This window comes from Aquarana catesbeiana, linkage group LG03 (assembly GCF_042186555.1).
Source record: "Aquarana catesbeiana isolate 2022-GZ linkage group LG03, ASM4218655v1, whole genome shotgun sequence".
In the NCBI taxonomy this organism is placed as follows: Eukaryota; Metazoa; Chordata; class Amphibia; order Anura; family Ranidae; genus Aquarana; species Aquarana catesbeiana.
This window is the reverse complement of record NC_133326.1, coordinates 100,838,970-100,863,550: the sequence shown is the minus strand read 5'-3', so window position 1 is coordinate 100,863,550 and position 24,581 is coordinate 100,838,970. Positions and strand designations below refer to the sequence as shown.

Genomic DNA, 24,581 nt, shown 5'->3' with positions numbered 1-24,581 from the left:
ACGATTCCCTGGAGCAGGACATGGTGGGACTTGTGGTTCTGTACAGTGGCGACTGGTGCTCAAAATTTTTTGGGGGGGCGCAAACAAACGAAAAGATTCTGAAAAAAAAAACCATCAATTGCAGTCTCACTGTGCCACCAAACGCAGCCACTGTGCCCATCAATTGCCTCCACTGTGCCCATCAATTGCAGCCACTGTACCATCAAATGCAGCCACTGTACCATCAAATGCAGCCACTGTACCATCAAATGCAGCCACTGTACCATCAAATGCAGCCACTGTACCATCAAATGCAGCCAATGTACCATCAAACGCATCCACTGTGCCATCAAACGTAGCCACTGTGCTCTCAATTGCCGCCACTGTAGGCCTGATAGGCGTCCGATCACGGCACCTGTCGTTTCAGCCAATCAGGTGACGGGTAACCGATCCGAGCACCTGATTGGCGGAGAGGCGGTTTAGTGTTAGGAAAGCGAATATTCATTCGCTTTTCTAACACAGCTGAGTGACCTGCGAGCGCCCAGCATGCCGCTCGTAGGTCACCTTTTTTGACGCCTATTAGAGCCTATGGCTCTACCTGCCACTGTAATTCAGGCGAAAAGGGGCCGGGCGCCTGAATAGGGGGTGGCAGCGGTGGCCATAGATAGATTCATGCGATGCATGAATCTATCTATTGGTGATAGAGGGGTGGCTGGAGAGAGGGGGCAGCACCGTGTGCCCTTATGAGGCTGTGCGGACATGGTAGGGGGGGGGGGTCAGAGGCTGTGTGGACATGGTACAGGGGTCAGAGGCTGTGCGGACATGGTAAAGGGGACAGAGGCTGTGCAGACATGGTACAGGGGTCAGAGGCTGTGCAGACATGGTACAGGGGTCAGAGGCTGTGCAGACATGGTAAAGGGGACAGAGGCTGTGCAGACATGGTACAGGGGTCAGAGGCTGTGCAGACATGGTAAAGGGGACAGAGGCTGTGCAGACATGGTACAGGGGTCAGAGGCTGTGCAGACATGGTACAGGGGACAGAGGCTGTGCAGACATGGTAAAGGGGACAGAGGCTGTGCAGACATGGTAAAGGGGACAGAGGCTGTGCAGACATGGTAAAGGGGACAGAGGCTGTGCAGACATGGTAAAGGGGACAGAGGCTGTGCAGACATGGTAAAGGGGACAGAGGCTGTGCAGACATGGTAAAGGGGACAGAGGCTGTGCAGACATGGTAAAGGGGACAGAGGCTGTGCAGACATGGTAAAGGGGACAGAGGCTGTGCAGACATGGTAAAGGGGTCAGAGGCTGTGCAGACATGGTACAGGGGTCAGAGGCTGTGCGGACATGGTACAGGGGTCAGAGGCTGTGCGGACATGGTACAGGGGTCAGAGGCTGTGCGGACATGGTACAGGGGTCAGAGGCTGTGTGGACATGGTAAAGGGTTTAGAGGCTGCGTGGACATTATTATTATTATTATTATTATTATACAGGATTTATATAGCGCCAACAGTTTGCGCAGCGCTTTACATAATGGGGGCAGACAGTACACTTACAATACAAATCAATACAAGAGGGATCAGAGGGCCCTGCTCGTTAGAGCTTACAATCTAGAAGGGAGGGTCAAGTGGAAATAAAAGGTAATAACTGTGGGGGATGAGCTGTTGGAAAAAATTAAGATACAGTTGTTAGGTGTGGGTAGGATAGGCTTCTCTGATTAGAAGGGTTTTCAGGGATCGTCTGAAAGCTAATAAAGTAGGAGATAAACGGACAGATTGGGGTAGGGCATTCCATAGGATTGGAGAGGCTTTGGAAAAGGCCTGGAGGCGAGAGTGAGAGGAGGTGACAAGGGAGCTAGAGAGCAGGAGGTCTTGAGAGGAACCAAGAGAGTGAGTAGGTTGGTATTTAGAGACTAAGCTAGTGATGTACTTGGGGGCGAAATTGTGGATGGCTTTGTATGTTGTTAGAATTTTGAATTTAATTCTTTGGCCGAGCGGAAGCCAGTGGAGGGATTGACAGAGAGGAGTGGCAGACACAGAGCGATTGGTAAGGTGGATGAGTCTGGCAGCGGCATTCATAATGGATTGAAGAGGTGATAGACTATGTAGAGGTAAGCTAACAAAAAGGGAGTTGCAGTTGAATTAAGAGCTTTGTTGTGTCATTGGTTAGAAAGGGGCGTATTTTGGAGATGTTGCGGAGGTTGAGGCGGCAGGATTTGGACAGTGATTGGATGTGTTGCTTGAAGGAGAGTTCACCTAGAACCTTGGCATGTGGGGATGGGCTTATAGTTGTGCCATCGATTTTGACAGAGAGATCAGGGGAAGAGGCATATGGGGGAGGAAAAATTATAAGTTTGGTTTTGGCTAGATTGATTTTGAGGAAGTGGTGTGACATCCAGACTGATATGTCTGAGAGTAAATTAGTGATACGTGAGGAGACAGAGGGAGTGAGCTGAAGGGTAGAGAAATAGATTTGGGTGTCGTCAGCGTAGAGGTGGTATTGTAAGCCATGGGAGGCTATCAGTTGACCCAGGGTGGCGGTGTAGATTGAAAATAGTAGAGGTCCAAGAAGAGAACCCTGAGGGACCCCAACAGAGAAAGGAAGAGGAGAGGAGGAAGTAGAGTTATAAGAAACGCTAAAGGTGCGGTTGGATAAGTAGGAAGAGAACCAGCGAAGTGTACAGTCACGGAGACCAAAGGCGTGTAGTTTTTTGAGGAGGAGGGGGTGGTCAACCGTATCAAAGACAGCAGAGAGGTCCAGGAGTAGGAGTACAGAATAGTGTTGATTTTTTTTGGCCGTTAGTGGATCGTTTGTTAGTTTTAGGAGAGCAGTTTCTGTGGAGTGTTGAGGACGAAATCCAGACTGAAGGGGATCAAGAAGGCCATTATCAGCGAGGTGGACGCTCAGTCGGTTGTAGACCACACGTTCGAGGAGTTTGGATAAGAAGGGGAGCAAGGAGATGGGGCGTAGGTTGTTAAGATTGGATGGGTCCAGTGAGGGCTTTTTAAGTATGGGTCTGACAAGTGCATGTTTTAGAGAGTTAGGGAAGATGCCAGAAGAGAGGGAGAGATTGAAGATGTGGGTTAGAGAGTGTAGTATAGGGCCAGAGGGTGAACGTAGCATTTGTGAGGGAACAGGATCCAGAGGGCAGGTGGTAAGGTGGACATTAGCAAGTAGTTTAGCAACTTCGTCTGTAGTGGTGCAGTTGAAAGAGGGAAATAATGATTGTGCCTGTGGGCATGAAGTGTAAAGCGTGGAGGGTGTCGGCACAGTAGAGATCTCCGCGCGAATAGTATCAATTTTCTGTTTGAAGTGATTGGCGATTTCCTGGGCAGTGAGTGAGTTGGCGGGTGGAGGCGGTGGAGGACGAAGTAGAGAGTTGAAGGTGGAGAAGAGTTCACGGGGACAGGATGATAAGTTGCTAATGAGAGTGGTAAAATAGGACATGGTACAGGAGGGGGTCTGTCTCTGTGGATGACTCTGCTCCTGCTCAGTCGCTCTGTCTATCTGTCCTCCCTCCTCCTCCTCCATACTTGGCTCAGTATAGGTCAGCACAATACACATCTGAGGTCTGACCTGTGGTCAGTCAGTGCTCCGTTCCAGAATCTTATCAAGGCCAGGACCCCTGCTGTGTCGAGGCGCTGCCAAAAACGAGTGCCGGCCATTCAAAAGTGGCGCCAGGTGACGCCATTATATCACTGCGCATGCGCCTGCCTGCAGCGCCCGGCCGAGCGTGTACGAGTCCTCCCGAGCGCAGCAGGCTTCGGAAAAGCGCACACGCTGTTGCGCTGTCGGCCTGCAGCCATCTTTTTTAAGGGTGCGGACATTTACGGGCACCCCGAAAATTTTTAATTTTCCGGGCTGCCCATAAATTAATGGGCGGTTGGCAACACTGGCAGAGTGCGTTGTGATGCACAGGGACAGAGCCCGGCGCCAAATTCAAAAAGTGCAAAAAAAAAAACCCCATATACAGTACAGTGTAATTATTTCACATCCCTTTTGTCCCTAGTGCTTTGTCCAGTGCCCTGCATGCAGTTTTATATTATATATACTGTTCTTTCTGCCTGGAAACTTGAGATTGGCCATGGCAACCAAAAAATGTCCCTTTACGTCAAAAGTGGTTTTAGACCAGCTAGGAAACAGCGATAATAAATTAGAATCACTTGCAGCATTGAGTGATAGTGATTTTATGGGGAAATTTGTCATCAAACACTGAGGGTAACAACAGCGACAATTTTGCAACTGAGCAATTTTCAGTGTTTTTGATTTGATTACATTATTGAATACATTTTATTATTATATTATTATTTGTGATAATTATTTATAGTATTTATTACAATTTTATGATTTAGTGTTTCAAACTTTATCATACCCAGGATGTCTACTAGACTCTTGTTTGGACAGATTTAAGTGTTGTTCCTAAGAATTACAGGCCTACAATATAAAACGCCAAATTTCCATGTTAAACATTGCACTGCTTTGAGACGCAAAAATCTGACATAATCGTACCGCCGGGGAGGTTAAACACATTTTTTCACCTGCTTTTTTCCTGCCAGGAGCAAAGGCGTTTAGAGGAGCTGGGCAAATGCCCTTTGTGAATGAGGCCTTAGTCTATGAAATAAAGCTACATCGGCCTTTATGGTGCACTTTTTGGAAGATTCATAAATGAATATTTGGTGGCTCCTAATCATGTAGATTTCCTGCTCCTGCAACCAGGGGTGAGAAGGGAAACTCAGAGCCTGCAGTGGAGTGCAATTCTGTTGATTTACACTGATGTTAAACAGATACACATAGGGGTTCGAATTACTAAAGGCAAATAGACTATGCACTTTGCAGGTGCAGTTGCAATTTTCTTCCCCAGAGCTTGGTGAATGTGAAGCTCCGCTTTGTAAAGAATACCCAATCAGGTGCAAGGAAATTAAAAAAAAAAAAGGATGTTTGCTTGCACCTGATTAAATGATAAAAATTACCCTCAGACACTAAGCTCTGGGGAAAATAAATGAAACTGCACCTGCGAAGTGCACAGTCTAGTTGCCTATAGTAAATCAACTTCATGGACATGAGCTAAACACAAAGTACTGACATGAATTTTCAATGAGTAGAATGCAGAAAAATAAAGTGTGAGTGAATCACAAAATAGGGATACTAATATATTGCATTGGGCTGAGATTATTATTCTTCATTACGGGGGGGTATTGTTCTGTTAAAAAAGTAGATGGATGGAGAAATTGTACACACTGTTGATTGCTTAGAGAATGTTTAGCTATTGTTCATTTTTATTGACAGATCGATCTGGCTGCTGGTGGCTGGTATTGATAAAATGTGATGTCTGTGAATATGAGAATATATAGGTTGTGCCTATCTTTATATGCATGTACAGTATGTAATAAATAGCTAATATGTGTAGCCCAGAATATTTGGACCATTTCTGAAGATAAAGAATTTATGGTTATACCACGGCTGCTGGTGTATACTACCACCACTTTAAGAATCTATCGCTACAATGGCAACAGAGTCCTAAGGTGATTGTAAACCTCAGACATGAAATATGAACAAAGCATATCCCTCTATAGTGTGTACTTGTCTCAATTAAGAGCACTAAGTGTCATTTCTGTCTACTGCTTTCTTCCTCTGCTATCAGCATGAATCAATTTTTCCTGACACCTGAAGAGAAAAATGGTGACAGGGGAGGGACTCCCAGCAAATTGACAGCCTCAGCTCTGTTTCTGTGTGCTGTGTGAAGGGGGTGGGTCTCTTCCTTCCAATCAGCTCTCAGTGCTCTCCTCCTCACTGAGCTCTGCAGAGGGTAACTTCAGCTCTCCACCCCTTTTTTGGAACTCTTAGACAAGCTTCATATATTATTGACTTTAAATGGATGTAGAGAAGAGAAGACTGCAGACAAACAGGTACAACTTACGTAGGAGGATTTGTTTTCTTTCTGTGTATCACCTGAGGATAGTCCCTCCACTGGGGAAAAAGGGGCACTACATGGTAACTAAAAAGTCGGACTTTAGAGTCATAGAAACAATGGAGAAGTATTGAAAATAATAATCACATAATTTATTGAAAATTAGTGATTAGCATCCGGCGGTCTCCCAGGGGCACACTTGTTATTCCAAGTGTTAAGCAGTATGCTTTTTCTGAACTTTGCTATATGCTACTTATATGGTTTAATAGTACCAAGACCTCTCCTCTATGGAATCTGGACTTATCTATACCTGATTATCTGTGTGGTCACTTTCACCCTTGGAGATTTGACGTACATCAGCCCCTGCTAAAACGTTATATATAAAGTAAAATACTAAATTGTAAGCATTCCTTATCTTTGGAAACATTCCGGCTGCTGCACATTTGTACATGAGGCTCATCTCTTAAAGATAGTGAGATTCGCTTTTGTCTCTATTTTGTTACAATTTTGAGCCCCGTTTTGTGTCCTGAAGAAGCCTCACTGCGAAACGCGTAGACGCACAAGTGCTCATTGTACAAATTGTATCATTTGTCTATGGTTTTATCCTTTTTTTTGATTGTTGTGTGAATATTATGATTTTTTTTCAATAAATTATGTGATTATTGTTTTCAATACTTCTCCATTGTTTCTATGCCTCTAAAGTCCGACTTTTTGGTTACCATGTAGTACCCCTTTTTCCCTATACTTACGGATGTGGCAAATTGAGTGCTCCCCTCTCCCCTACTCCCTGTCCCCTTTCTCAGTCCCTCCACTGGGTAACAGTGAGGGTTTAAAACCACTTTAAAGAATTAGGCCTCGTTCACATTGGACATTTTAATCTGTCCCCTATGCAAGGGCGTGCATCCTCATGCCAGCAGTCCCATAGCTGTCAATTGGGACGCAGCAGCTGTGTGCGTGTAATGTCACATCTGTGTGGGTGCAGCGTTCAGGGCTGTGCACCCGCATCCACTTAGATGTCATATTGGGATCAGTGGCTGTGTCCGTGCAGCTGCCACTTCCAGACGGACAGCAATTGGTCTGCCGGCACAGGGATGCGCGCAATACCTGTGCACCCCCATGTTGTAAAAAAACACAGCCCTGCATAGGGCACGGATTAAAACGCTTTGTGGACAAATCCATACCCCCACAAATTAGAAAACTGGCGGTAATTGACCAGCTCTGAGCTGGCGTATAGAGGTATGGTAGTGCTCAGAGTGGAAAATTTAGTGGTGGGAAGCTGTCATGGATGTGGCAGCTTCCTGCACAGGGCTGTTTCCCCAACCCCTATTTAGCTGTTGTTCCCAGCCCAAAGCTGAATGTTAACAAAAGGGACGGGCATACTGGTAATGTTAGTACTCAAATATGACATTGGTAAATGACTCGAGCCATAAGGGAAGTGCCCTGATGAGAAACTAGTTCCTGCAGCTGCAGTGCCTATTGGGTGGGCAGAGCCAGTTGGGGAACTGGGAGACTAGTTCCCCATCAGTGTAGTAGGTCAAAGATAGCACCAAATGAAAAATCCTTAGGAGTCCAAAGTTAAAGTGGTGTTCCGGACGAAATTTTACTTTTTAGATAAAAATACCCCTATAATACTCATGTTTAGTATTGTCTACTAAACGTATTGTGTAAACTAAGGGCTGTTTTGTATATGTGCAGCATTTTTTTCTTACCTTAGGAAGTCCCAGCACGCCGTGCCCATCTCCTGTGTGGGCATCTGAAGCCGCAGTGTATTACTTCCCGGATTCCGTGCATGCTGGCTACCCAGCATGCACCTGCCGATTTCTCGCACAGTGCAGCGCGTGCAGTATAATAGCTTGTAGGTCGGGTTTCCATAGCAACGGTGGCATCGGAGCGCCGCCGCCCCTTTGCAATGGAAACCTATTGCCTATTGCGTCCTGGGATTGATGGTACACATCTTCCAGGAGACATTACAAAGCCGGAAATGATGTGCGGGGCCGCGGACACTAAGGAGGAAGTGAAAAAAGCTGTAATAAAGTAAGTGATGCCAATTTAAAAAAAAAAAAATGCCAATTCGTTTTAAGGGTACACATTTGTGCTGCATGGTGACAAGTGTAAAATGTGGGTGGAACTCCGCTTTAAGGATTGAATAAACATTTTTCACTTGGCACTTTCTTTTACCTTTTATGCTGGATTCTTCAACTTGGGTGAATGTGCTCCCTTGGGGGCTTCCCGTCTTTGTGGTGAGCTGTCAAATTTAGGCTAAGTAGTGAGTTGGTCCACATTTTGATGTGTAACTCATGTGAAAATCCATGTCTACGTAGTGCCCCTCTAATACTGCCTCTTGATGAACAGTGGATGATATTGAGGTGATGTGAAAACCGCTTATGAGCTGGATAGCGGCTATGATTCTGCCTACTGCCATACACTGTCAATCACATGCACCGCAGACCTGATGGAGAACTAATCTTTCAGTTCCCCATCAGTCTGTGCCCACCACACTACAAAACTCCTCGGCCACGCAGTGGTCTGTGTTAGACATTTGCAGAACGAACAAATTACATTTGTTTAGTCTCGGATAGATTTGTTATGTTACAAATTTTTTATTCGTTGATTAGTTGCAGAATTTGTTTAGTTTCATTTAATTTCATTAAGTTTCATTTCATTAAGTTTAATTTAATTTATTGATTTATTAAACCCCATGCCAAAGTTAAAAAAAAACAGCGTGGGGTCCTCCCCCAAAATCCATACCAGACCCTTACCAGAGCATGCATTGCTCCCCCCCCCCCCCGAACCATACCAGGCCACACGCCCTCAACATGGGGACATGGAAGGGGGTGCCTTGGGGCAGGGGGGCTCTGCTCCTCCCCACTCTAAAGTACCTTGTCCCCATGTTGATCGGGACGAGGGCCTCTTCCCAACAACCCTGGCTGGTGGTTGTGGGGGTCCATGGGCAGGGGGCTTATCGGAATCTGGTTGGTGGTTGTGGGGATCTATGGGCAAGGGGCTTATCGGAATCTGGAAGCCCCCTTTAAAAATGGTAAAAACGGCCCCCAGATCCCAGCCCCCCCCCCCCCTTATGTGAATGAGTATGTGGTACCCATTCACCAAAAAAGGGTTAAAATTGAGTAAAGACACAACACGAGTTTTTGAGAAGTCCCTTTAAAAAAAAAAAAAAAAAAGAAAAATATTCCCCAGTGTAGATCCATCATCACTCACGCCGCACCGCCGGACCTGAAAAAAGAAAAAAAACCTCCGGTCTTGTTGAAGGCTCCCGCTGTCAGCCATTTCTTAAATAACTAAGGGGCAGAGTCACCCGATGTCATTTTTTTTCACCTGAGGGCATCACCGCAAGTCAACAAAAGTTCCCTAGGTCGAGGGACTTAGGGTAACACAAAAATAGGGAGGGATGGAGGGCAGGCAAGTGTCCAGCCTCGGCATCAAAAGAAAGGAAACAAAAAATTGAGAAAAAGAAGAGAAAGGAAAGGGGGGGGGGGGGGGGTGGAAGAAGAAGGTGGAATAAGGAGGAGGGGTGGGAGTCCTGCAGGTTGGGGGAATTACATAGTAATTCATAGCAATTACAAGTAGGACACAAACTGTCCCGATGCAGGGTGGGAAGAGCATAAGCCCACCAAGGTGACCACACAATCATGAAGGATGCTAGACATTTTTACATGTATCATGAGGTCCATCAAAATGCTCTTCACTATGGCAAACGGGACAGGGGGTTTCTTCCACGCTCTAGCAATCATCCGTTTGGCAGCTATGAATAAGTAAGAGGCTAACGTTTGTTGAGTATGTTGTTTTTCAGTAGTACAAACTGTTTTGCAGATGTAGCAGTTACGGGGTTGAGACAAACCATTTACCACTGATGGGTGTTTACAATCAACAGCTTTCATTTATTTATTAATGTAAAACCTTTATCCCAAAAGTTAAAAAAAATATTGCTGTAACTGCTTGTAAAATGTTAGTAAACATGGAGGAGAGGCGCCTCTAAGAGCCCTTTCACACTGGGGCGGTTTGCAGGCGCTATTGCGCTAATAATAGCGCCTGCAAACCGACCCGAAAGTGCCACTGCCTTAATTCCAGTGTGAAAGCCCCGAGGGCTTTCACACTGGAGCGATGCGCTGGCAGGACGGTAAAAAAAGTCCTGCCAGCAGCATCTTCGGAGCGGTGAAGGAGCGGAGTGTATACCGCTCCTCTACCGCTCCTGCCCATTGAAATCAATGGGACATCGCGGCTATACCGCCGGCAAAGCGCCTCTGCAGAGGCGCTTTGCGGTGGTTTTTAACCATTTCTCGGCCGCTAGCGGGGGGTAAAACCGCCCCGCTAGCGGCCGCATACCGATGGTAAAGCGCCGCTTACAATAGCGGCGCTTTACCGCCGACGCCCGCCCCAGTGTGAAAGGGCCCTTAGTGTAAGAGTTAAAAGCACTTTATTTGGTCATACAAATGGCAACTCACATTTTTGGAGGATTAAAAAAGCACATCTGTAGTTTAAACCGTCCCAGGAACTGGTGTGGGTAAGCAGGTCAAGATCCTCCTCATCCGCTCTCTGCAGGCACTGTAATCCCACTGGTCACCGTTTTGTTGGAAAGACGGCCATACGGTATGTGGGGGCCTAAACAAGGCTTGGTGCGCAGGTGGCTGTGCAGCTGGAAGGGATGAAGTCACCAAGATGCGCCGCATTTCCGAGCATGCGCGTTGCGTGTGTTGTGGCAGCTGTGCTTATTTGTGAAGCAATACAACTGGAATAGAAAACTAACATTATATGGCACAGCAAGTGGAGGGGCCAGTATGTTAAATTTACTTGGACGTAAATATATTTAAAACAGTGATACTGAGGACTGGGTGGATGGAATGATATACATAAAACCATAAACATGAACATTAAAAGATCAAAATGGTAATAAAACAATAATAAACAAGCAGCAGTAAAAAATGTTATATATACTTGCACAATATTACTAAAAATAATATATATATACCCGTAAACATCTAATATTGTATCAGTAGCAATGGGAAAAGGAATATAAACTGAAAAAATAGTAACAGTAATATTAATAATAATAATACCATATAAATATGAATTGTAAATAATATATTGATTGAATACAATGAGGCATGAGAAAGATGCTCAATAGAAAAGGCATGTATGTGCATATATGTATACATGCACATACACACATCATACATCCCCCATACAATCATAATTCTAAAAAAGTATGAAACAAAAAAACATTCATAATTCAATCATAGCATCAGGCATAAATAATATAATATCACCTATTGGATAAAGGGTGGGGAACAACAAGGAAAAAAAGGAGGGGAGGGGGGAGGGGGAACGACCAGAAGAAGGGGAGAAAAAGGAAAGGGAACATAGGAACATAGTTCACAAGCGTTCTTAAAGTGGAAGTAAACCCTCCTATCGTTTTCAGCCAAGGAAGCTGCCATCTTGGCCTCTGTTTAATCTACAACTGCCATGATGCTGCACATGTGATCCGTTATGACACCAGCCATTGGATGGTTTGACAGTTTGGTTGAGAGCACAACCAATGGGAGTATTACATTTCCGGTACATGTCGGAAAGGTAACTGTTTTATGGATGGGTTTACGTCCGCTTTAAATGCCCGGAACTTGTGCCGATCGCCTGAAAATCACTCTGGTGCAGGAACTTGGGGTTCCGGGGGCGGCATAGTTCCTGTGAATGCGAGTAAAGTCTGTTCAGATGTGGAGTGGCCAGGTGCTGTAGCAGGTGCAGAAGTTACTGAGGTAGAGGTCATGGATTGGATGTGACCCTCTAGCTGGAAGTAGCTTTTTTGCAGGGTGCTGACTGCCTGGGTAAAAGAGGCAAGTTGCTGGCATAGCTTCTCCAGGGGCAAAGCCTCTCTCTTGATCTCCAACATTCGGCTGAGTGGTACTGTCACGTACCTGGTGGAGATTGAGCTGTAGAGAGGGCTTCTCTGGCACCTCCTGTCCAACGCCCTTGATAGAGATAACAGGGAGTGTAGGACATAGAGTGGCACGAGGGCCGGTATAGCAGGTGGCACCAGCTGAGGCTTGACAGGAACACGATGGCCATAGATCACCGGACAGGCACTGGGAACTGGAACTCAGTGTTGCTGGATCAGCAGGCAGAAGCGTAGCCGGAACATAAGTCAGGGGGTTGTCAACAGCCGGACAGAGCAGGTACAGGAACGCGAGACTGGAGATGAGACAGGATACAAGCTGGATTCTGTACACAATCAGGCAGCAAGGTACAGGAGCATGAGATAGGAGCAGAGTCAAACACAGGCCAAGGTCATAGCAGGCGGAAGTCCAGAGGAGGGTCCAGGTGAAGCTGGGTCAAACGCAGGTAAACTGGAACAGATCAGGGCATAGGTCAACAGGAACAAGCTGAAAGACCACTCAGCAATGTGTATCTGTCACTGCTTGGTTTAAATAGGCTGTCTGGCGCCAGTATGTACACGTGTGTGCACACTCACGCATGCGACAATACATGTCTCTTCTTGTGCACACATTGGTGTGCCCACGCCTGCGCGCCAATGCGCGTTTGTTAAATGGACTTCTCTTACAGTAAGGCAAAAAAAATAGGTTGTTTCCAAAATGAAAGCAGCCTGTCTAGGGTTGATTAGTGGATCTTTGGCAATTAAAAATTCCAGAGCTGGGGGCGTGTCCGGATGTGAACGGCGGCGGACGTGTTAGTGAAGAGCTCCGGGAATCCTATTCTCCATCCTAAGCCATCCGTGCATAAACAAACATAAAAACAGCCAGTCCACCTACCTACCTGTCCCTCTCTACATTGTGCCAAGTTCTGGGCCTGTATTGTGGAGGATCCGTCCGCTGCCATCCGAGGGGCCATTGATCCTGTGCGTCCGCGGCCGCCGCCATCTTCCGGGCCTGTGCACTGCTGGAGGGAGCTGTTTTCGGCCTCATCGCGAGGTAAGGGTCTCTCCCCTCGCCATCCTGCCGGCCCATCCATCTGCCTGAGGTGGCCTGGTGGCCGGCCGGGCCGCTGGGACTGTCTTTTGCGGTCGCGGCCTAGTGCGGCCTAGCGAAGCCTACCAGACACCGCTCTTTCCTACGCCGCGGCCCGCGGAGGTGCGGCGCGGGCGGCCGGTCCCGGGCTCCGGAGTGCGGACACTGCTCATCTGCCTCACCAGCCTTACCATTCACCATCCTACCCATTGTGCCCAGCTGCCCTGTGTAAACTGCCGGTGTGAGTTGTTTTGGGGCCCTGTTGCATCATCCTTCCTCTGCCTCTGTCCCTGAGCTCTGGGCCTTCCCTACCTGATATACCCAGCCATCTACCCCCCCTACCTAGAGGGATTGCTGAGAGGTGGAGGGCTGCTGGCGACCAAGACCTGCCTATTTGTGCTGCGACCTCCTGGTGTTCATAGCCTGCTGCAGATCTAGATTACAGCCCCCTGAACGCTGACCTGGAAGTCGATCGCCTGCTATAAGGCTCCCCCCCCCCCTTGAGACTGACCAGATGTCCTCCTCCTCCTCCAAAAAGGGGAAAAAGAATTCCAAGACCGCGGCAGCCAATTCACCGCTCCGGCTACCACCGCCCCCTTCTCCGTTGCAGGATCCCACACTGATCGGACGACTCCGGGTTTTATTGGCCGAAATGGAGATGGATCCTGGGGGGGCCCCGGAGGCGGAAATATCAGCCCCACTGCCTCCTGATAGTACAGCCATGATCCTTGCTGCGATCGAATGGAGCAGGACCTCACTGCTGGTGCGCATCGACCATCTTGCGGAGGAGTGCAACCTTATAAGAAATGACCTCGACAAAATAAGGGGGAGAATGTCCGAAACTGAGTCTAGAATAACAGCCACCGAAGATCTTACAGCCACCCATGCCACCTCCATTGCCGAACTGCAGCGCACAGTACAGTCCCTTGTCGCAAAGTCTGATGACGCTGAAAACCGCCTCAGGCGCAACAACATCAGAGTCCTGGGGCTACCCGAGAAAGAGGAAGGGGATCGCCCGGCTGAATTTGCGGAAGAGTTTTTTAAAAACCTCCTGGGCCTTACAGATGTCCCACCCACCTACGTGGTAGAAAGGGCCCATCGGGTGCCCACGGGCCGTGTTATTCCTGGAAACCCCCCCAGGCCTTTTCTGGTCCGCTTCCTTAACTATCGGGACAGGGACAGGATTCTCTCTGAAGCTCGCAAACACCCTGCACTCAAATATGGAAACGCCTCTGTGCTCCTCTTCCCTGATTTTTCGGCTGACTTGCAGCGGAAGAGAAAAACCTTCAATGATGTTCGTAGGCGGCTCAGAGATAAGAACATAAAGTACAGCATGCTCTACCCTAGCCGTCTGCGGGTCCAGCATGACGGAACAATCCGGTTCTTCGACAACCCAGCGGATGCTGATGACTGGCTGATCAAATTGCAATGAAGCACTTTCCCTACAAAAGTTATCTGATGCACGGATTTCCCACATCCTTGCCAACTCTATCCTACCAGACTTCCTGTAAGCACCGGAGCCTCTCCAAGAATACATCGATAAGAGGTTCACACTTGACCCCCACGGCTTCTCTCTAAGAAGCGGAAGACCAGGTGCTTTCCATCAACCTGGAGGAATTACCGCCCGTCCCCTCTCATCGAGAAGGAACGCATGCCCACGGAAATGGCTACCCTACGAGTTTAAGCCACAAATTAAACAAATCTATGGACTCTGATAGAACGCTGTGACTTCAATCCAGGGTCGTGATTCGCTTAGTTTTATGCCCCTTGATTACCATTAAGTCACCAACTTTATTGTTTTAGTTTTGGGATCAAGCTACAAGCCAAGTTATGTTGGGGAATAGGCTGCGTGGCAGGGAGTTTTTTGCTATGTGTAGGGTTGATCTTTTTCCCTACAGTTTAAGTATGCTCACCGCTCTTCTGCTCTCTCTATATACATACTTCAGGATCTATCTGTGTACTAGACCGCCAGAAACTGTCTTACTGCCTTTATTTACTAATCTGATTACTCCTGCTAACAAATTTTTTTCACAGGTGTACTAATGTCTGAAATTACGCTGCTCTCTTGGAATGTACGGGGGCTTAACAACAAATTCAAAAGGTCCTTATTGTTTAAATACCTCAACACACACAAACCTCATATATTGTTTCTTCAGGAAACGCATTTGACTGGCAGTAAAGTCCTAGCCTTGCGCAGGGCATGGGTCCGACAAGCTTTTCACGCTACCTACTCCACCTATGCCCGAGGGGTAGCAATACTCATTAACAAGTCTCTTCCCTGTAAGGTTGTCAGGGTCATTACAGACCCTGGAGGAAGGTATATCATTTTATTGCTGGAAATACATACAGTTTTGTGGGCATTGGTAAATGTCTATCTACCCCCCCCAGTAGACTTCTCCATACTATACACTCTCTATGAGAAACTTGCACCCTTCCAATCTGCTCATGTATTAATTGGGGGGGACTTTAACTCCATTCTAGACGCTGTCCTTGACTCCTCTAACACACAGCGTAAGGGGAACTTGGATCTCAGGCACTGGGCTGACACTTTCGCCCTCACCGAACTCTGGAGATGGAAGCACGCTTCTGCCAAGGCCTTTTCACACTTGTCCTCATCTCATAAATCGAGCTCAAGGATCGACCTGGCGTTTGGCAGTGCTTCTGTTCTCTCAAAGCTATCCGAGACATCCTATCTACCGACGGGGCTATCAGATCATTCCCCCTTGGAGATACGCCTCGGTGTGGGTGGGAAGAATGACCCAGGCACCTGGAGATTGGCTCCGCGATGGATACAAGATGAAACAGTTGCAGAAATTGTCACTCCATTATTGGACTCTTACTGGCCTGCCAATGAGGATACGGCTTCTGTGGAGACGGTATGGGAAGCTTTTAAAGCGACCACGAGGGGTTACTACATTTCGGCCATCAAAGCGGCAAGGGCCGACTATAAATTCTTGACTTCACAACTCGAAGACCGTGCATCTGAAGCGGCCGACTGCTTCGCACGTAGCCCCTCTCCGGAGGCCTATCTGCTATTGGCACAGGCGAGAAGAGAGTTAAACCTCCATTATACCACCTTAACGAACAATGATGTAACTTTATTGGCCGGTAGAATTTTTGAGTCAGGTGACAAGAACGGCAGACTGTTAGCTAATCTAGTTGCTGAACCACGTTACCAGACGGTGGTATCTGAACTACATACACCCGACGGGGAGACGATTATGGGCACGAAAGCCATACTTCAGGAATTTGGGAACTACTTTAGGGAACTGTATAGCCAATCTCTGCCTGTCTCTTCCGAACTCATGACAGAGGAAATCCGGAGCCTCTCCCTTCCCTCTTTGGAGCGGGAGGATGTGGAGGCTCTGGACGCCCAGATCTCCACCTTGGAGATTGAATTGGCGATCTCATCCCTTCCCCCTGCTAAGACACCGGGCCCAGATGGTCTGCCGGGAGATTGGTATAGGACGTACGCAAAGAGGCTGGCCCCCAGGCTACAAGCCCTCTACACACACTGTCTAGAGAATGGATCTCTTCCACCTACCCTGTATCAGGCCCACATAGTTCTCCTCCCCAAGCCTGGAAAGGACCCAAGACTTTGTGCCTCATATAGGCCTATCTCACTTCTAAATTATGACTTAAAAATCCTGGCCAAGATTCTCACTGCTAGATTGGTTAAAGTATTACCCTCCCTTATCAACATAGATCAGACTGGGTTTATGCCTGGAAAATCCACAGACATAAATTTGAGACGAGTGTTGACACATTTGCAGCTTCCTCCAACCTCCTCCCAGACTAGGGTCTTGGTGGCCTTGGATGTGGAGAAGGCTTTTGACACAGTCATTTGGGATTACATGCATATAGTATTACAAGCCTTCGGTTTCGGCCCCACCTTCTGTAAATGGATCGCCATTCTATACAAATCCCCGACAGCACAAATTAAACTAGGGGGCATGCTCTCAGAACAATTCCAGATACAACGGGGAACTAGGCAGGGGTGCCCACTTTCCCCTTTCTTGTTCGCCCTGGTGATGGAACCACTAGCCACTGCCATTCGTAACTCTAATGCTGTGGTAGGCATACAAGTGGGCTCCATAGTTGAAAAATTAGCTTTATACGCCGACGACTTGGTGCTTTTTCTTAATGACCCTGGGCCCTCCCTTCGAGAAGCTCTTAATATTTTTTCTCGTTTTACAATTTTATCGGGACTGAAAGTCAACTGGGAAAAATCCCAACTCCTGCCTATCGACCCAGCGGCTGAGCAGGCGGCGGACCCCTCATTACCACTGTCCTGGGCCTCAAAGATCCGTTACCTGGGGATCAACATCACCCCCAAGGTGACAGATTTTATTGCCTTGAACCTTACTCCCCTTTTATCAAACCTTAAATCCAAACTGAGAGCTTGGGATAATTTGCCCCTATCTCTTATAGGTAGAATAAACCTATTCAAAATGAAGTGCCTCCCTATTTTTCTATACATCATCAGACACACTCCAGTATGGATACCCAAAAAATTCTTTACACAATTAGATGCCATCCTTTCTTCCTTCCTATGGAGGTCTGGATCCCCCAGGTTTAACAGGTCTATCCTCCGTAGACCCTGGACGGAGGGGGGCCTGGCCTGTCCAGACCTCCAAAAATATTTCTTTGCAGCCCTACTTGTCCACGCACATAATTGGGTAATCTCTGATGATACAAACGCCTCGGTGGTGCTGGAGGCAGCATCGTTGGGGTCCTTTGAATCACTGAGAAATGCACTATACAGAGGTCCCAGAGCGCCAGCGACTCTCACACACTCTATGACTTCAGTGATAAAGGTGTGGCAATTGCAAGTTTGTAAACATAAAACAGAACCAAACAGATGGTCCCCGGATACCCCCTTGTGGCTTAATCCGCTCCTCGCTGAATTTCACACTATACCGGACCCGAGCTTATGGGCAACAAGGGGCATTAGGATACTCGACCATATATGTAAAGACGGGGCTATCCTTCCCTTTGACACTCTCAAACAAAACCATGACCTACCCAATTGTTACTTCTTTAGATATCTACAGCTTAGACATGCCTTCTCTTCCCAATTCAAAACTCAACCACCATTACTCTTTCACTCCACCTTAGAATCCCTCCTCCGGAATGATGAGCTGGTAAAACCCCTATCCACCATATATAAGGCACTATTACCATCAATGCATTTTGGGCTTGAAACTCTCCAAGAAAAATGGAGGGCTGACTTCCCTGAACTAGATACAGAGGACTGGGAGGATATGTGGGAATACCCTTTTCTTCAATTAGTGGCAGTGAAGGACCGTTTAATTCAATTCCGGATTCTACACCGGGTGTATTTAACGCCGCAACGGCTGAACAAAATTTATCCTGGGGCCTACCCTAGCTGTTGGAAATGTGGTGGCGTGGAGGCCGGTTTCTGTCATATGTTGTGGTCCTGTCCCAAAGTGCACTCTTTCTGGGTAGAGGTGACGCAATTTATAACCTCACTGTTAACATTCCCAATCCCGCTGACTGTACCGGTCTGCTTGCTTGGCCTGGTGGGCTCTTTAGCGCACCGCACAGCAACTAAGACCCTCATAGGACTTCTACTTTTTTACGCCCGTAAAGCAATATTACTAAAATGGAAAAAACCTGATGCGTCCTCTCTGACCTCTTGGAAAGCCCTGGTCAATTCTACAATACCATTATATAAAGCCACATACCTCTCCCGTGGGTGTACTGCTAAGTTTGACAAAATATGGAAACTATGGCTTGACTCTACCTCCACTAATGCCGCTCAAGAATAGACGGTATATCTGACACCCACTAGCTCCTCCTTCTGTGCTAACACTTGCTAAGTCCCTTGTGACACCCATATAGTTGAACCTTTAATGTCCTAGGCCTAGTACCAGAATCCCCTCTTGGGAAATCCCACTTTCATCGAAGACGAGTTGCACATTCTCCTTTCATAATCTCTCCAATTGGAGTGGTTGAGCAGTAATATCTAGTTTTTGTTTTGTATTTTAGCTTTTGTTTTGTATTTTATCTGTTTTTCTGTCGAAAACAGCAATGTAATAGGCAGATAACCTGTTGTTAGGTACCGATTTACATGGTACTTTTTGAGCCGGGGAATGCCCCAAGGTTCTGTCTCTGTAAACCTATTAAAATTAATAAAGAGAATTTAAAAAAAAAAAAAAATTCCAGAGCTACCAAACCAAAACTGTGGGGAATGGAGGTATATAAAGAATTGACATCTAGGGAGAGCCACACATATGTGGATTCCCACTGATATGGGGATAGGCGTTCTGAAAGATGTGTCCCATCCCTAATGTAAGATTGTAGCTGATGGACCAGTGGCTCTAGATACTGATCTACTATATATATTGGCTGAAACCTGTGATCACACTGTCCATTGCAGCCACTATTGGCCTGCCTGGAGGGGATTGTAGATCTTTGTGGATCTTTGAAAGATGATAGAAGTAGGGAATTTGGTAAAAATCCCTACGAAAAAATGAATCCTCTATTTTGTGATTCCCTCCTGGAGAGCTGATTTTACCAAGATGTCGACTTTGTGTGCAAAGTCAGATGTGGGGTCATTTCTGAATTTGATGTATGTAGTATTGTCAGAGAGGAGCCTATTGGCTTCTGCTACATAGTTCTGTAACTATTCTATTCCTCCTTTGTCAGCAGATTTAATAATGGTATCTGCTGCTTGCATCAGAGAATCTAAAGCTTTAGTTTCGGAGGGACAGAGGTTATGGTGATTGGGAGTGGACGATGATCGGCATAATTTTAGGAAGTATGCAAATACAACCCTATAGAAGCTCTCTAGGCAGAGACCTTTTACATGGGCAGGATAGAAGATGAATTTTGGTCTAAGGGAGGAGTGGACTATGGGAGGGGATGTGGCTTGATGTTGTGTAAATAAATTGAGCGAGCCATCCTCTATGGATAGTGAATCCAATGTGTCCATAATGTCAGTATCACACTCAAAAAGACTAGGGGATAGAATGGGTAGGTCAATGTCTGTAGAGTCCGTATCTGGGACAGATTTCTCTTTGGCTTGTTTAATATTATACTATCTTTTTAGAGTGAGATTACGGATGTATATATTTAGATCTTTCAATAACAAAAAAGGATTGGGTTTATTAATTGGAGCAAAATTCAATCCTCGGCTCAGAAGGGAGGTATCAGCGGTGAAGAGAACATGCGATGATAAATTTAAATATTTTCACAGTTTGCTGGATTTCTGGACATTTGGTTTTGGACCTGGTTCGCCCTCCTCTACAACCTCTCCCGTGAATTTTCTTTTTTTGGAGGTGGTCGGAGGAGGACTGTGTACTAAAAAAGATATGTCTATAGGAAGAGGTTGTATAGTCCTATTCAATTTTGGCATACTAACTTCTGGAGAAGTAGGGGCAAAGGTAGCCTGTCTAGCTGATGTGGAGAAGTCCAGTATGTCAACAAAAGGTGGTTGGGTGTTATCTTGATCTATTTGACCTATATCATCACCTGAATGGGTGACCTCTGATGGTCTTTTTCTGGAGGAGTTACCTGATAGGGCAAATTTGTCACTCTGTTTTCTGTAGTGGGCAGTAGCCTGATGTGGTCAGATGCATGGAGAGAAACCCTGGAGCCATGCTCCAGAGTATTCTCAGCACTAGGTGCCTCCATGCGTCTGTTATAAAAATAGATTCCGATCAGATAAGAGTTCACCGTTTTTATTATTAACTTTGGCTGGGGAGTGTTTAGGATGTCTAGAATTTAATTTGGGGGGGGGGGGGGTCAGGAAAGGGGATTCCGCTCTGTGTCGACAGACTCATCACAGGGAGAATAAGAAGGGGGGGAAAGGGAACGTGTCTGGGGAGAAAAGGAAGGCGGTGGGTGAACAAGTGTTCTAGTGAATCGATGTATAGTTTTTTGTTTCCAAGAGAAGACTCTGTCAGAGTTATAATCGTCCAGATCTCTTCTGAACTTCCCTAATTCAACTCTAATTAAAGTATCTTCATCTTACCCATGCTCTTTCTGCCCAATTTCCTCAAGGTTTTTCGCAATTGACTGAATCAGGATTAGAACAAATAACTAGGAGACTGGAAAAGAAACCAATATCAACTTTATATACTTATTTAGTGAAAACTGCATTATTACATATAAGACGGTTACGAGCACATGGGATGAAAGATGTCCCAAAATTAGAGGTGGAGAATTGAGAGGAGATATGGGGATTCCCTTTCCAGATATTAGTCTCACTTCGAGACAAGCTCATACAATTTAAGATAACACATAGAATATACTATACACCCTATAGATTATATAGAATGTGCCCATTGAACCCTCAGAATTGTTGGAGATGTGGGTATACTCCAGGAGATTTTTTCCATACAGTCTGGTCCTGCCCCGCTGTAGCAGTATTTTGGAGAGAGGTTATAAGGGTAATCACTACAGTTACATCAGTGGCTTTAGAACAGGATGCAGAGATTTGTCTTTTGGGTCTGGTAAGAAATGATATCCCCACTAGGACAAAGAGAACACAAGTAAAGCCGCGTACACACGAGCGGAATGTCCGACAGAAAAAGTCTGAAGGAATCTTCATTGTCTATTCCAGGGGTCTTCAAACTACGGCCCTCCAGTTGTTCAGGAACTACAATTCCCATCATGCCTAGTCATGTCTGTGAATGTCAGCGTTTTACAATGCCTCGTGGGATGTGTAGTTCCGCAACAGCTGGAGGGCCGTAGTTTGAAGATTCCTGGTCTATTCCGAACGTGTGTATGCCTCATCAGACTTTTTTTTTCGAAAATTCTGACGGACCTAGAAATGGAACATGTTGTAAATATTTCTGACGAAACCAATTCCTATCAGGAAAACGCTCGTCTGTATGCTGTTCCGACGGACCAAAAACGACGCATGCTCCGAAGCAAGTACCAGACAGAAGCTATTGGCTACTGGCTATTGAACTTCCTTTTTCTAGTCCCGTCATACGTGCTGTACGTCACGGCGTTCTGGACGGTCGGACTTTGGTTTGAACGTGTGTAGGCAAGACTGTTTGAAAGGAAATCCTATGGAGTTTATTCCGACGGCAAAACCGGTCGTGTGTACGCGGCATAAGTCTGTTGCTTTTCTATGCGAAAAAAAGGCAATAGTACTGAATTGGAAAAAAACAGAAGCTCCCTCATTAGCCTTTTGGAAATATTTAGAAAATGACAACTTGCCGCTGTAAAGAGAAACATATTGTAATAGAGGATGTGAAGAAAAATATGAGAGTTTGGGCAAGCTGGATAGTAGAACCTACAACAGCTTCTGGGAAACCCAAAAAGTGAACAGCTAGAATAATAAGAAAGAAAGTAACGAGATGCTGGATAGGAAAGTGAAGGGGAACAACAAACCACACCATCAACACAAAGGTTTAGGGGGAAGAATGAAGTGTTTTTATTTGTTGTAATTTTTATTAAGAAAAATTATGTGAAAGCTCCTGCGAGAGTGAGAAAGTTGAAGATTGAAAGTACATGTTGTAATATGTTTTTCTATTGGAAAATTAATAAAGAGATTTATAAAAAAAAAAAAAGGTATCTTCATCTAACTTAGTATTTTTTTTTTGAGCACATGAAGCCAAGAAAGAGGAATGATTTTCTTATGACTGAGCATGTCCTGAGCTAGCATTTGGACTTAATGAGTGAGTTTGTCAAACCTATATGATCTATGTTGGAGAAGCACTTCCATCTACTTAGATGTACAAAATTAGGAAATTCCTTGCTTGTAAAGTGTTAGCTGGAGTTCAGTCTCAATTTGTTAGTGTATCTAAATCTGCTAGTGCATCTAACACTACCCTACCCCCAGATGAACAGTGCTGCTGTCCAAAGGTGTCTCTGTTGCACCTTCATCCAGACTGGGGGCACTCTAATACAGGTGGTGTGTTACTGGCCAGATCCCTAGGTGAAAACAGAGGGGGGGAAAAGAGAAAGGGATTTATTACAGCCATCTCATCTAATGATTGGTAAACTGCAATATTTAAAAATTTTGGCTTGGGGTTTAATACCGCTTTGAAGAGCTAATAGTTATCTGTCGCATGCACTTTTTTTCCTTCTCTCCTAAATTCTTCTAATGTGAAGGATGACGGTGATTGGGATGAACATACTGTACTGATACATTCCAGAACGCCACTTTACTGATTGCAGATTAGGCTACACTTAATCAAACAGATAGGTCTAAGATGAGATTTAAAAGGTCTTAGGCCCGGTTCACACTGATGCGAGTTCATAACGAATGCGATGCGTCAAAAACACTTTAAATTCGCATGTCATCCCTAAAGTCATTGTTTTCAATGACGGTCGTTCACATACATGCATTGCGATTCCTCTACGAATGCGAAGCGATAAAAAAAAGGGTCTTGTGCGAGTTTACTGCGTTGCGTTGCGAATTTAGTCTCCATAGACATCAATGTAAATCGTTCTTGAATTGCATTGATGGTTCACATATGTGCGAATTCCACCACACTACTCTCCACAAAAACCAGGAAGTACACAGGAAGTTAACACCTTTTTTTTTTTTTACATTATGATTCCATTGGCTAGAATATCAATCGCAGCTATGTCCAACTGCTGAAATGTGCGGTAAAATCACGGTAAATTCGCACAAATTTACAGGCATTTTAATTGTGAAATATTGCAAACACCCTCGGCTTTGTTTTGTTTTTTTCTGAAAATGTTGGACTGTTATGAGGAACAAATTGATTATTTTGTGGTCAGTGTTTGCATTGCGGAACAAGCATATAGAGAACATACTGTAGATCCAACCTCCCTTTCAGCCCCTAAAGCACAAGTGCCTGCTGATTCTGAAAAAGTAGTAGAACTATTATTTACAAAAAAACAAAAAGCTAATGGATTTCCATGCAAAGATGTCACCTGAAAAAGATAATCAGCATTCCCAAGAAAAAGATAGTCAAGGAATGGTGTCCATATTTTTAAAGCTAAACTTCAGGCAGATGGAACAAAAAATACAATTTATTCATGGAATGCCATGCATTTTGACATAACTAGCAAAAGTGTGCACATCCCAGAATGAGAGTGTATTGGTTATATACCAAACAATGCAAAGTAAGTGCCTTAGGGGGCAATAGATGCTGGAAAATACTATGAGTGGAATGGCAGCAGGCAGTATGTGCAAGAGAGGTGTGCAGAGGGTATGACAGTGGGCACTATGTATAAGAGAGGAGAGCAGAGGGTATGACAGTGGGCAGTATGTGCAGGAGAGGTGTGCAGAGGGTATGACAATGGACAGTATGTGCAGGAGAGGGGTGCAGAGGATATGACAGTGGACAGTATGTGTAGGAGAGGAGTGCAGAGGGTATGCCGGTGGACAGTATGTGCAGGAGAGGGGTGCAGAAGATATGACAGTGGACAATATGTGGAGGAGAGGGGTGCAGAGGGTATGACAGTGGACAGTATGTGCAGGAGAGGGGTGCAGAGGGTATGACAGCGGACAGTATGTGCAGGAGAGGGGTGCAGAGGGTATTGCAGTGGGAAGTATGTGCAGGAGAGGAGTGCAGAGGGTATGACAGTGGACAGTATGTGCAGAAGAGGGGTGCAGAGGGTATGACATGGGACAGTATGTGCAGGAGAGGGGTGCAGAGGGTATGACAGTGGGAAGTATGTGCAGGAGAGGGGTGCAGAGGGTATGACAGTGCAGGAGAGGAGTGCAGAGGGTATGACAGTGGACAGTATGTGTAGGAGAGGAGTGCAGA

General features: G+C 45.9%; 1 protein-coding gene across 2 annotated transcripts in view; it reads left to right on the top strand.

Annotated features, from left to right (window-relative positions):
* OTUD7A (OTU deubiquitinase 7A) overlaps positions 1–24,581 on the top strand; it is a 408,641-nt gene that overhangs the window by 46,025 nt on the left and 338,035 nt on the right. The window lies entirely within an intron of this gene.